This window comes from Pongo abelii, chromosome 18, assembly GCF_028885655.2.
Source record: "Pongo abelii isolate AG06213 chromosome 18, NHGRI_mPonAbe1-v2.0_pri, whole genome shotgun sequence".
In the NCBI taxonomy this organism is placed as follows: Eukaryota; Metazoa; Chordata; class Mammalia; order Primates; family Hominidae; genus Pongo; species Pongo abelii.
The window spans coordinates 71,465,839-71,479,234 of record NC_072003.2 but is presented as its reverse complement, the minus strand read 5'-3'; the positions used below and the strand labels follow the sequence as shown (position 1 = coordinate 71,479,234).

Here is a 13,396-nt window from a genome sequence, read left to right as displayed (position 1 = left end):
TATAGGAATATCTTTAGCTGATGGCTATTCCCAAGGCTAAAAGAAAAGCCTTGTCTATGCTTTTAATGGCATTCCTCAGTGGTTGGTAAAAAATCATGGATGTACCATGAAGAATATTGTAGAACACATAAAAATGTGGCAAAAAATTGTTTAAGTACAAAAAATAATGACAAAAGTAGAAATCATCTGTCTATTCATTCACTAAATATTCATTGAATGCCTGTTATATGCACTTCACCCTGTGAGGATTCAAAAGTGAAAGTTGTAGGGTCCCAGCCTTCTACAGTCTATTAGGAAAGATAAGAGATAGTGAAATGGCTGGTGAACAAAGAACACAATTTTCACCCTATGGAGATACAAAAGTGGTACGAAAGTTCAGTATTAGGAGAGAGAACTTCATGGAAGAGGTGAGAGTTGGCATGTCCCTTAGATTAGCATGAGCATCTCTGTAGAAGCCAGATGTAAACTGCTGCAGGGAGCCATATACATAGCATTGTCTCATTTGCTTTGGGCTGCCCTCTCTCAGAACAGATTCTCCTGCTGAAAATGGACAGCTAATCAACTTAGTCATGAATCTGCGGCAGAGATTTAAGCCTGATCTTGTTGATGAAGAGGAATTCATAATTGCCTGGAAGAAATGTTTCACTTTAATCCAGGGTACTAACTTTTTTGGGTCACTTTAATATTATTTAGGAACGTGGCAAGGTAATTAACCAGCAGCTTGTGTTAATACACTTAGAAAACATAAAATCGTTATTACTTTCTCATCAGATTCATCAGTACCTTTAACTATCAGGAATATTGGTTCTTAGCCTTCAATGAATTATTGGAGAAAGTTCTACATTATAAAAGCCAATAAATTGGCCCCTTAAGGAGAGCTACAGAAAATTTATGTCAGTGTAGGTTATGCAATTTCTTCCAAACTTTCACTTTTCTCTACCATGTACTCCAGTGCCACTTCACCCAGCTTGCTGTTAACATTCACAGAACCTGAGGTGGGAGCTCAAATGGAGGTCTGTATTCCCTATATCTAAATATTTAAAAGTTACAAATCAAATGGCTACATAAAAACATAAAACATGTTGCATCTTCTTACTCTGACAAATATATACCTTCATTACACCCTGAGAAACCACATTCTAGTTAGGAACCCTTGGACTTTAGACCATGACAGCGTAGGTATTTAGTTCACAGGTCCCAGACTCCAACCCATCCCCCTTCTCTTTCTACCTCTGGCTTTGTCTCTCACTATGAATTATTTCATGTAGATGTGTGGGGACACTCTGCCTACACATATAAAATTCATTCATTTCCCAGTCCTGCAAACAGTTACCGCTTGGATATCCCTCAGGCCTAGTGTTGTAGACCAAAAGGATGGACCCAGGGAAGGGTCCTGTACAGGTCTTGAAGGCATGCTTGAATTTCTAGATTCCTGAGGAGTGGAATGTGGTCTAGAGGAAGGGAGGTTGGTGAGTGATGAGTGGGCACCCTGCTCCCCGCCCCCCTGATCCCATGGACTCCCCACACAATGGGAAGGGATGAGATGGAGTCAGAGTGGGGTCCGAGTAGAGCTCTCTAATATGAGGCACAGAACTGGGGCCCATCTTGCTGTGCGTTAGACTCTCCGCTCTGCTGCTTGTCAGCAGTGGGGACTAATGCCAGCATTTACCTATATGAGCCTCAGTTTCCTAATCTGTATGAGGGGTCTTAAATCGGCTGCTTCTGCTACTACACATGGTTGTTGAGAGATCCACATAAATGTAACAGTGTATGTGAGTACTTTGTAAAGATTCTATATACCAGTAATGTATTGTTACTATCCCATTTTTTTTTTTTGCCATTTTACCACGCACTAGTGGAAGGGTAAAGCACCTGTCTGCTGTGCACCTGCTCTAGTGTCATTAACATATAACCAAAAATCAAGAATGAAGAGCTGATGACAAGGAGGCAAAGATTATTAAATGAACATCCTTTAGGTTTTATTTTTCCTAAACTTGCTGATTCCTCCAGGTCCAGAAGGATTACTTTAAGACCCTCAGTTTGTGGACATGTGCTAATTTGCATGGGTGATTTGGCCCCCAGATTGATGCTGTGGGAGGGACATTATTCTCCAGCTGTAAGGCAGGGTAACTCCTGCATTAAGCAGGAAGCTGACTGATATCTCATCCCTTCAGCGGGCAGAGAATATGCAGTGTACCTTTGTGGCAAAGGCAGGAGATTGAACGAGTGGGGTGTGCCGGGGAATGAATTACACCGTGAGCTTCTGCATCCATAAAAATGAGGCCACTCTTGGGTCAGGCGGGTGGGTGATGTGTCACACAGGCAGGTTAAACTGATTCGACCCTCTGGCTCACTGATTTGAAGCTGACAAAAGGGGCTGTGCTGTGGCTCTGGGCTCAGAATTATCTTACTATTTTTTCTGGCCATTTTGAACCAGGAAAACCTCTGGATTTTTATTTTTTTTAGGATTGTATTTTCTTTCTTTCTTCTTCTTTTAAAAAACCTATTTCATTCCTATTTGCACAGAAATCCAAATCAGTCTCATTCTCAGTGTAGGGATTTTGTTATATTTGGGGCAAAATCCCCATATCTTTATCCTGTTTTAGCATCTTGCTAAATAGAACAAATTGTGCTATTTCTGGTTTTTTGCTTTTCAAAAGCAATTACTTCCCCATCATTTCTAGACATTCAGGCAGAAGAGTCTGCCTTGATTACCCATCCTTCCTCTTCCCTCCCCCTTTCAAGTCTCTGGCTTCTGCACTGCTAGGGAAGGATTCAATTAAATGAGGTGTCAATGGAGCTACAACGGTTTCAGGTCAGAGACGTCAGTAAAAAGCTCCAGAGTTGCGCTGCCCCGTGTATGTAAATGTATATATTTATACCGGGGATGTCAACTTGCAGGACTCTCCTCCTCTGCTCTTCCCTGATCAAAGATGAATGCTGAGGCAATTACTGCAAAGGAAAAGAAAATCAGGGTCCCCTCTTCATCCCTGTGCTGTTGGAGTTTAATTGCTTGGAATAATGGAGCAGGAGTCCCTTTCCTTTGCACACAGCCACATTCACACACACACAAACTTTCACAAAAATGGTTGTGCTAGGGCATAAACACACATGATGGGGTGTGCAGGAAAATATTCATGTACTCCTAAGTCCTATGCATGTACATATTCACATACATATTCATATACCCCTAAGTCCTACGCATGTACATTTTCCTGCATGATACAAGGAAAAAATACTGTGCTCTCTGACTAATTTAATAAAAGCAATGCATAGTATCTGGTCCACATTAAAAGCTGTATTTTTTCTTCCTTTATAAAAGACTGAAAATTTTTATTCTTATACTAAAATAGATAAAGTCAAAAAAGGAAGAAAATATAGGGAGAAGTCACAGCAACAAAATACGCAAATTCTTTAAATTGCTTTTGTTGTTTAATAATTCTGTACAAATCACAGAAGTCCCAGGTCTCTGCACAAACACTTCACATGTCAGACCGTTTTTGCTTTGTGTAGGCAGTTACAAGGACAAGTTGAGTATTCCACACTATTCACTGTGTTCCAGGCTATTCTGTTTTTGTTCTCATATGGCATGGGTCAGGAAGAGGGATTCTAAGTTGCATCAACAAATATAAGGAGTGACATTTAGACACAGAAAATTTGAGCTCTGTCTATAATTAGTTCTGCTGTGTCCAGGCACCAGTAATGCACATGGCATCAAGCTGGGGTGAATCTATGGTCACACAAAGAGCACGGGCTCTAAAGCATCCACATGGCAAATATAGGTTTTCATTTCAGCCTCCTGAGGGCTGTCAGGTTTTAAATATTATTTAGCTTAATTGGTTCCTCCTTTGATGGCAAGAGAGTAAAGATGGGGGAAAAAACCCCTCACAAATCCTGTGATCAACACAAAGACACACCACAGACACTTGGCTTTGTGTTAGGACCACTGAAAGTTTTTCTTTTTGTGGATTAAATAGTTAAGGCTGTGGGAGTGGAATACATGCCCATACTTCCTAGGAAAGTTAAGAATAAATACAGATTTTCGGAAAGGAATTCAGACCTTTTTTTCCACTGTTGTGATTTCTGAAATTTTGAAATTTTTTCCTGAAAATTTCAGAAAATGGGACCAAGTATAAACAACAACAACAATAACAAAATCCCAAATTTTATTCCCTTATTTTAGGGGTTTGGAGGTAAATGTGGTTATGTGAAAGAGCCCCACAAATATGTAGGGTCAAAGTGTTGCCTTTGACATAAAGTGAAACCTTAATGTCTGTAATGCTTTTGTTTGTTTTGTCCTAAGGACTGTTCTTGGCCTTGAGGATGTTCTCTCTTTAGGGTCCCCAGTGCTTTAGAAGGCAGTGAGCAAGAGAGACAAAGTCCTTGCCTTCCAGAGTTTATATTCCAGTAGAAGAGAAAGACTTGAGCAAATAAATAAATTGACATACATTATAATGTCAGGTAACAATTGAGTGCTATGAAGAAAAATAAAACAAGATCAGAAGAGAGAGACTGATGGAGTTTTTTTTAAGACAGGGCAATCAAGGAAGGCTTCTCTGAGGAAGTGATGTTTGAGCACAGACCTGTTTGAAGTGGAGTGAGCCATGGGAACATCTGTGGGGCAGGGGAATATAGTTGGCTAAAAAAACAGCAAGTCCAAAATTGAAAGATGGGAATGTGCTTGGCATATTTAAGGAACAGCAAAGAGGCTGGCATGGCTGACGTGCAGTAAGAAGAGTAGCAGAAAATGAATTCAGAGAGGTAGCCAGGAACTATATTGCATTGGGCCATGCAGGCCATGTAAGACTTTATATTTTATTCTAATAGTGATGAGGAATCATTGGAAGATATTGAGTAGAGAATGATATTCTCTGGTTGACATTGTAAAGGGCTAATTCTGGCCACTGTGTGGGGAAAAAGCACAGGGAGGCAAAAGTGGAAACAGAGACATCAGTTAGGAGGGTATTACAGCACTGAGAGAAATGATTGGTGGCTTGAACTAGGGTAGTAACAGTGGAGGTGATGGGAAGAGAAATTGTACCTATAAGCTCTACCTAAGGGATCTACTGGAGGACAAACTTTAGACTAAAATTACTAGAGAGGCATTAAACATTAAATGGTTACTTGTAGAACTAAGTGGGAATTAAAAAAAGAGCTCATAGTATATAAAAGCTATGTGATCTGAAAATCTAAAGATGGTATAACCATTAAAAAATAGGGGAGGGGCACAGAAAAATAAGGATAACATATGCCACAAATATTTAACTGTTTTTAGTAATCAAAAATGATTTTTGATGGTAGAATTAGGATAATTTCAAACTTGTATATGCAATATGGTATAAAGTAAATGAGTAATTATGGGATATTCTAATTCTATCGTCCCATATGTCCTTGAGAACCAGAACTCCTGGTGTGGAAGAAAAGAGTTGTAGGTGCAACACAGAACATTTAAATTAATCCTGTAGTCCTGAATTTGAATTGGAGATATCAATATGAACTTATGATGTATTTATCTTGCTACATAGGAAATACAGGCTACATATATAATAAATACAATAACATAAGTATATGTAATTAAATATTTATAAACATAAATATAGGAAATAAATGCTATATTTTTAAATATCCATATATATAATATATATATTTTCATAGTTCAATCCATTTAAAAAGCCTAGAAATAATGACTAATCCAGTAGCATTAAGAATCTTCAGTGCCCAGACTGTGGTATTGAAATACTATTTTCTATTAACAGAAATCAAAGCTTCTTAGAGAAATGGTTGATTCCAGGTCTATTGCAGGAAACATACACCCTAAGTTGGAATATTGTATTAGTCTGTTTTCATGCTGCTGATAAAGACATATCTGAGACTGGGAAAATTACAAAAGAAAGAGATTTAATGGACTTACAGTTCTGCGTGGCTGGGGAGGCCTCACAATCATGGTGGAAGGCAAGGAGGAGCAAGTCATGTCTTACATGTGTGGCAGCAGGCAAAGAGAGAGCTTGTGCAGGGAAACTCCCCTTTTTAAAACTATCATATCTTGTGAGACTTATTCACTATCATGAGAACAACACAGGAAAGACCTGCCCCAATGATTCAATTACTTCCCACAGGGTCCCTCCCATAATATGTGGGAATTCAAGATGAGATTTGGGTGGAGACACAGCCAAACCATATCAAACATTCTTTTTTTTTTGCTTTTCATTCTTTTTCCCATTTAAAACGTTATCTTTGATTGACAAATAATTTCACATATGCATGAGGTACACAGTAATGTTTTGATGCATATAATGTATAGTGATCAGATCAGGATAATTTGTGTATCTACTGCTTCAAACATTTATAATTTCTTTGTGTTGGGAATGTTCAATATCTTTCTTCTAGCTATCTAAATAACATACTATTGTTAACTATAGTCATCCTACAGTGGTATAGAACACTAGAACTTATTCCTCTTATTTAGTTGTAATTTTGTATCTTTTAATACATCTCTCCCTATCTCTCCCTTCTTCCTACAATTTCTAGCCTCTAGTATCATCTGTTCTACTTTTCACCTTTATAAGAGCAACTTTTTTTAGCTTTAACATATGAGTGAGAACATGTGGTGTTTAACTTTCTGTTCCTGGCTTATTTCACTTAACATAATATCCTCCAGTTCCATCTAGGTTGCTGCAAATGATGAGATTTCAATTTTTTATGGCAAAATAGTATATATAACATACATATATATATATATATATATATATATATATAAAATAGCATATATACCACATTTTCTTTATCCATTTATTTCTTGTTGGATACCTAGGTTTACTTCACGTCTTGGCTATTGTGAATAATGCTGCAATAAACAGCTTTATATATCAGAGGACAATACATATCTTCAGTACAATGACTTTCTTTCCTCTAAATAAATGCCCAATAGTGGGATTCCATGGGATCACATGGTAGTTCTATTTGTAGTTTCTTAAGGAACTTTTATACTGTTCTCCATAGTGGCTGTACTAGTTTACATTCCCACCAACAGTGTGTAAGGGCTCCCTTTTCTCTGCATCCTTGCCAGCATTTGTTATTTTTTGACTTTTGATAATAACAATCCTAACTGGGGTGAGATGATACCTCACTGTAGTTTTGATTTGCAATTCTCTGATGATTAGTGATGTTGAGCATTTTTTCACATATTTTTTGGCTATTTTTATGTCTCTTGAGAAATGTCTGTTTAGATCATTTGCCCATTTTTTGATTGAATTGCTTGTTTTTTCGCTGTTGAGATATTTGGGTTTCTTATGTATTCTGGATATTAATCTCCTGTCAGATGAGTAGTTTGCAAATATTTCCTCCTAGTCTGTAGTTGTCTTTTCACTCTATTGTTTCCTTTGCTATGAAGAGCTTTTTAATTTGACATAATCTCATTCGCTGTTTTTGCTTTTGATACCTGTGCTTTTGAAATTTTATTCATAAAATCTTTTCCCAGACCAGTGTCCTTAAACATTTTTCCTATTTTTTTCGAATAGTTTATTGTTTGGGGTCTTACATATAGGTATTTTTTCTATTTTGAGTTGACTTTTGTATAGTGTGAGAAGTGGGGTTCTGGTTTCATTCTTCTGCAGCTGATTCTAAATTTGAGGCAGGAAACACACAAGATGAGTCTGAATTTCTTAACACACAAGATAGCATGGAAGCTTATCAGAGACTACTAGGGTCATTTCAAAAACATGAAGAGATTTTGTCTCGCAGGCAAAGATGAGATGTTTTGAGCTTCAAGAATTGCAATGATTTGAAATCTCTCAACTGTTTAAATCCATAAACTAATAATTACATATATGTTAAAAACAACCAACTGGTCAATAGGGAACTAATTATAACTATCTTGACAACAAAGTAAAAATATAGAAAGTATCAAGCATTTATTTTGCTCTTTTTATATAAATTGTTCTACTAGATAGCCAAATAACAGACAAGGAGAAGCACCTCTTTATAAAATTGTTCAGTTAAAATACGAAACTGAAATAGATCGCTAATATCACCATTTTGCGATACCCACTGTATTAACAGATCTAGGGATTGAGCATTAATAATTGTTATAACATTTGAAAAGAAAAAAAAACAGTTATTATGTGCATACTGATGAAAGAACACAATTCACCTATGGTCTTGTCAAAGGGTTTGAACCTTCAGAGGTCAAATCTCTGGATTTAGCTGCCAAGTTGCAGAAATACAGAGGACAGAGGAACATGTGGAACTGCATCATGAGTCTGCAATTGTCAATATTTAAACTATTAGAATCCTACAAGTCAGGCAGCCTGGGTTCTTTAACAGATAAATTATAAGAAAAGGAATGGAGAGGAAAACTGTAGACTTCAATGACACATCAAGTTTAAAAAGTGGAGAAGACTAAACTGTAGAATCTAAAGATGTAGTTGGGTGATAAAACATAAAGAAATGTAATGTCTACTATGAGTCAGCAGGGAGGAAGGGGGCTATAATTGTGGTGGGAAACATGGAGGGACATCTAGGTGGCTAGTAGAGTACTACTTTTTGATCGAGGTGGTGGTTATAAGGTTGTTTGCCTTAAATAATTCACTAAGCTATACATTTGTTCCATGTAGTTTTCTGTATGTGTTTTATTAATATTTTATAATAAAAAGGTACACAAAGCTAATAGCTATAGTATATACATATACATGCCCATATATATAATTAGATAGATAAAAATAGCTAGGTAAGTAGGTAAAATAGATAGATAGATAGATAGATAGATAGATAGACAGACAGACAGACAGGCAGGCAGGCAGTGGATAGGCTCACATTGGCAAAAAATGAGTAAACAATAGCCCCATGGCCTCAGAGATAAGTGGAGAATCTTTTGAACAATTACAGATAGCAGGAGTTGAATGATTTATGAAAAACCAGCATCTGAGCTTGGGGGGATTTTTCTCTTTTCCCTAAGTAAACCAAGCATTTGTTAGTAGGTGCTTTCGCTTTCTGGTCAAAGCCTGAGATCTGCTCTCTAAAGAAAGTGGTTGATCTGCTTAGGGATGGCTTCTTGAAAGCTGCTGGGGTCTAAAAGAGAAGAAGAGCAAGACTGACCTTCCTCCATGGAAGACCTTGAGGGAAGAAACAAAAAGAAAGGACAATCCTACCCAAGAATGGTACATGCAAAAGTGTTTTACCTTCAGAAAGGCTCCTTAACTTTTATAAACACTGAAGTTTCCAGCCAGCCTGCCTGCTCCATGCCTGTCTGTCAAAATCTACTCAGTCACTTGTCTGGAACTGGAAGTCAGTCCTTCTTTTCACTGATGAGGCCTACCAAGGAAATGAATATATTAACCACAGAGGAAACCATGATCCTGATTCATATGATGCATAGACATTAAAGGAACAGTAGCTATTTGAAGTTAATCAACAAAGTGAAGGAGAAATCCCCAAATTTATAAACAGAAGACCTCACCATGGGAGAAATGGAGCTATTTGAGAAAACAAGAATGAAATTTATATAAATTCTAAATCATACCTTCATATAAATCTGAGAAGCTAAAGTACATATTAAGACAAGAAACTATAAGAAAGGAACAGTAAAAGAACAAAAAGGAATTCCAGAAAACTAAAAATACAATTTCAAAAATAAAGAACTCGGTGGTTGAGTTGACTAATGAAATAGACATAGCTGAATACTGCATTGGTGAACTGGAAGATAAAGTCAAGGAAATCTCCCAGAATGTAGAACAAAAAGAAAAAAAGAAAGAAAATTTAAAATAAAAGTCAAAATACATGGAGGATAGAATCAGGAAATCTATCATATGTTTAACAGAAGTCTCAAAAGGAGAAAATAAATATAAGGGAGAAAAGTAGACAATCACAAATATAATGGGCTGGAATAATACACTTTACCTGAATGATTAAAAAGACATGTACCTTTGGATTGGAAGGGACTACTGAATACCAAAGAGAACAAGTGAAAAATGGCTCACACCTAGATATAACCTTATGAAATTTCAGAACTTCCAGAGTTAATAGAAAATCCTAATGGCTTTCAGTGAAGGAGGAAAGGTTATTTATAATAGAGAAGAAAGGAGACTGATGCCAAATTTTTCATTGGCAATACTGGATGTTAGTAGACCTTGAAGCAATGCCTTAAAAGTTCTTAGGAAGAAAAGAAAAATCTGTACAATATTTGAAACCAAGGGGTGAATTTGAATAGGTCTGTCTGCCATGTTTGCTTTTGGTTGTTTGCTTTTTGTTATCTTTTTTTCTTGTTTCCATGAACTTGAGTGTGGTAGTGGCTGAAGACCTCACCGCTGAACCCTGAAACTTAGCCTTCACTGGCTACTTTATAGATAACATTCACAGGTCACCATGGTAATGGTTGCTTCAGTTGTTTTTAAGGAATTTGGCCCAGCTCCTGTCTAGTTCAAACCAGCTGAGACCATGAACTCTTTCACTGGGCCTGTGCAAGTGCCTGAGAACTGGCCTTCTGACATCAGATATTTCCCCCTCAGATCATGCTAATGCTGCCATTTTCCATACATATGTCCTATAAAATGCTATGAACCCAGTTGTACTTGCACAGAATTAACCTGTTACTTCATTTTCCCCATCAACAATCACCTTTCCCCATGCCTTACACCACCTCACCTCCCTAACCCATAAATATCTCTAAGCCTTATCTCCAGAGAGGCAGATTTGAGAGCTGTTCTCCTGCCTCCTCACTTGGTGGCCTTATGAATAATCTCTTCTCTTTTGCAAAACCCATGTCACAGTGATTGATTTACTGCACTTGGGCAAAATGGACCTGGACCTAGCCAGTAACATATTTAGTTAAACTATCAATTAAATATGAGTGAAGAATTAACCAAATTTTGCATGTGTAAGTGCTCAGAAAGTTTATCATCCACATATTCATATAAAAAAGTACTTAAGTAGATTATTTTGAATAAATGACAAATAACTCAAAGAAGATTATATAGAATATAAAAATAGTGGTGGCCAAGTAAAAGAAGTAAAGGAAGCTAGAAAGATATTTATGAGAACTGAGTAGAGATCTTGGGGCGTGGGGGTACTTTCCTTCAAATGGCAACCTTTTAATGATCTAGGATTACATTTGTTTCTGTATGGGTTCAATCGTTCTGATATGGTTCTATTGTGACTATACAATCATAATGTAAAAGCTGCATTTTAAGAATATTGAAACTGGACTCCTTCCTTACACCATATACAAAAATTAACTCAAGATGGATTAAAGACTTAAATATAAAACCCAAAACGATAAAAACTCTGGAAGACAACCTAGGCAATACCATTCAGGACATAGGCATGGGCAAAGATTTCATGATGAAGATGCCAAAAGCAATTGCCACAGAAGCAAAAATTGACAAATGGAAAATGATTAAACTAAAGAGCCTCTGTACTCCAAAGGAAACTACCAACAGAGTAAACAGACAACCTACAGAATGGGAGAAAATTTTTCTAAACTATGCATCGGACAAAGGTTTAATGTCCAGTGTCTATAAGGAACTGAAACAAATGTACAAGAAAAACAACAAATAACCCCATTAAAAAGTGGGCAAAGGACATGAACAGACATTTTTCCAAAGATGACATACATGCGACCAACAATCAGATGAAAAAAAACCTCAGCATCACTGATCATTAGAGAAATGCAAATCACAACCACAATGAGATACAATTTCACACCAGTCAGAATGCCTATTATTAAAAAGTCAAAAAATAACAGATGCTGGCAAGATTGTGGAGAAAAAGGAATGCTTTTACACAGTTGCTGGGAGTGTAAATTAGTTCAACCATTGTGGAAGACAGTGTGGTGATTCCTCAAAGACCTAAAGACACAAATACCATTTGCTCCACCAATTCCATTACTGGTATATACCCAAAGGGTTATAAATCATTCTATTAGAAAGACTCATGCATGAGTATGTTCACTGCAGCGTTATTCACAATAGCAAAGACATGGAACCAACCTAAATTCCCATCAGTGATAGATTGGATAAAGAAAATGTAGTACATATACACCATGGAATACTATGCAGCCACAAAGAAGAATGAGATCATGTCCTTTGCAGGAACATAGATGAAGCTGGAGGCCATTATCCTTAGCAAACTAGTGCACGAACAGAAAACCAAATACCACAGCCTGCACATGTACCCCTCAACTTAAACGTTTTTTAAAAAGCTGCATTTTATCTTGAGTGTTTAGAATCATCCTATGGACAGTGCATGTAAGATTTATATAGAAAATATTATAAATGTTGTAAATATTGAAAAAATAAAAATAATGTAACTACCAAAAATTTGGTGGCAGATGGAGAGAAGTGAAAGGTGGGGCACTATTCCTATAATATTTAAAAAATGTTTTCAAAGGATAAGAAATCAAGGAATAGGTTTTTTAAAAATATGTCATTTAAAATCATGAAGGCAACCACTACATGAATTTAAAATACATAGCTAATGAATATTGAGGGTAGGGAAGGAGATGTGCATAAGAAGACAGAAATTAATGTTAAGTGTACAAAGAACTTCAGCCTTTATTATTATGGAATCTATTTGGTACCAGCTAGAGTTGAAATATCAAGACAGAAGTATAAGAATATTGCTGATAGTTACAAGGGCTGATTGGTCATGTCAAGCTGGAAACAGACTTGGAAAACGAGTGGTGTTTCCTACAAGACTTAGGAGGAAAGGAATTCCCTAGTTATCAGAAGGGATTAGGGTTGGGCATGGTTGCTCATGCCTGTAATTCCAGCACTTTGGGAGGCCAAGGCAGGAAGCTGTCTTGAGCCCAGTAATTCAAGACCAGCCTGGGCAATGTGGTGAGACCTTATCTATCTCTCTCATAGATTTCTATCTATGAGAGAGAGAGAGAGAGAGAGAGAGAGAGAGAGAGAAAGAGAGAGACAGTGCTTAGGTGCTGGTTAAAAAACAAAAACATAAAATAAGCATAGAGCAATTATTTTTACCCCTCATGTCAACTATTTAATATTATTTTATTTAATCTTCACAATAATTTCATAAGGTACATATTGCTATCCTCATTTCACAGGTAAGAAAACCAAAGCTCCAAGAAATTAAGAAATTTCGTCATGGTTATTTAGCAAGTTAGGCAGTGGAATCTATAATAAAAACGAAGGCTGTATGACTTTGAGGTTCATGCTTCTCCCACTTATCCATGTTACATCTCTATCTTAGTCTATATTTCTGTACATGGTATTGATTCTATACACATTTGTACCATGTATATTTTATCTCCACAACTAAACTGTCAGCACCTTGAGGAAGGGTTTCTTGTCTTTAACAGTTCTTGTATCTCTTATAGCACATAATGCAGTGCCTTTTGTGTAGAATGAGCTTAGTCAATATCTATTATATAACTCTGAAA

The 13,396-nt window shown here is 36.8% G+C and overlaps 1 protein-coding gene across 2 annotated transcripts in view; it reads right to left on the bottom strand.

Annotated features, from left to right (window-relative positions):
- Nucleotides 1-13,396, bottom strand: part of PMFBP1 (polyamine modulated factor 1 binding protein 1) — a 556,696-nt gene that overhangs the window by 189,302 nt on the left and 353,998 nt on the right. The window lies entirely within an intron of this gene.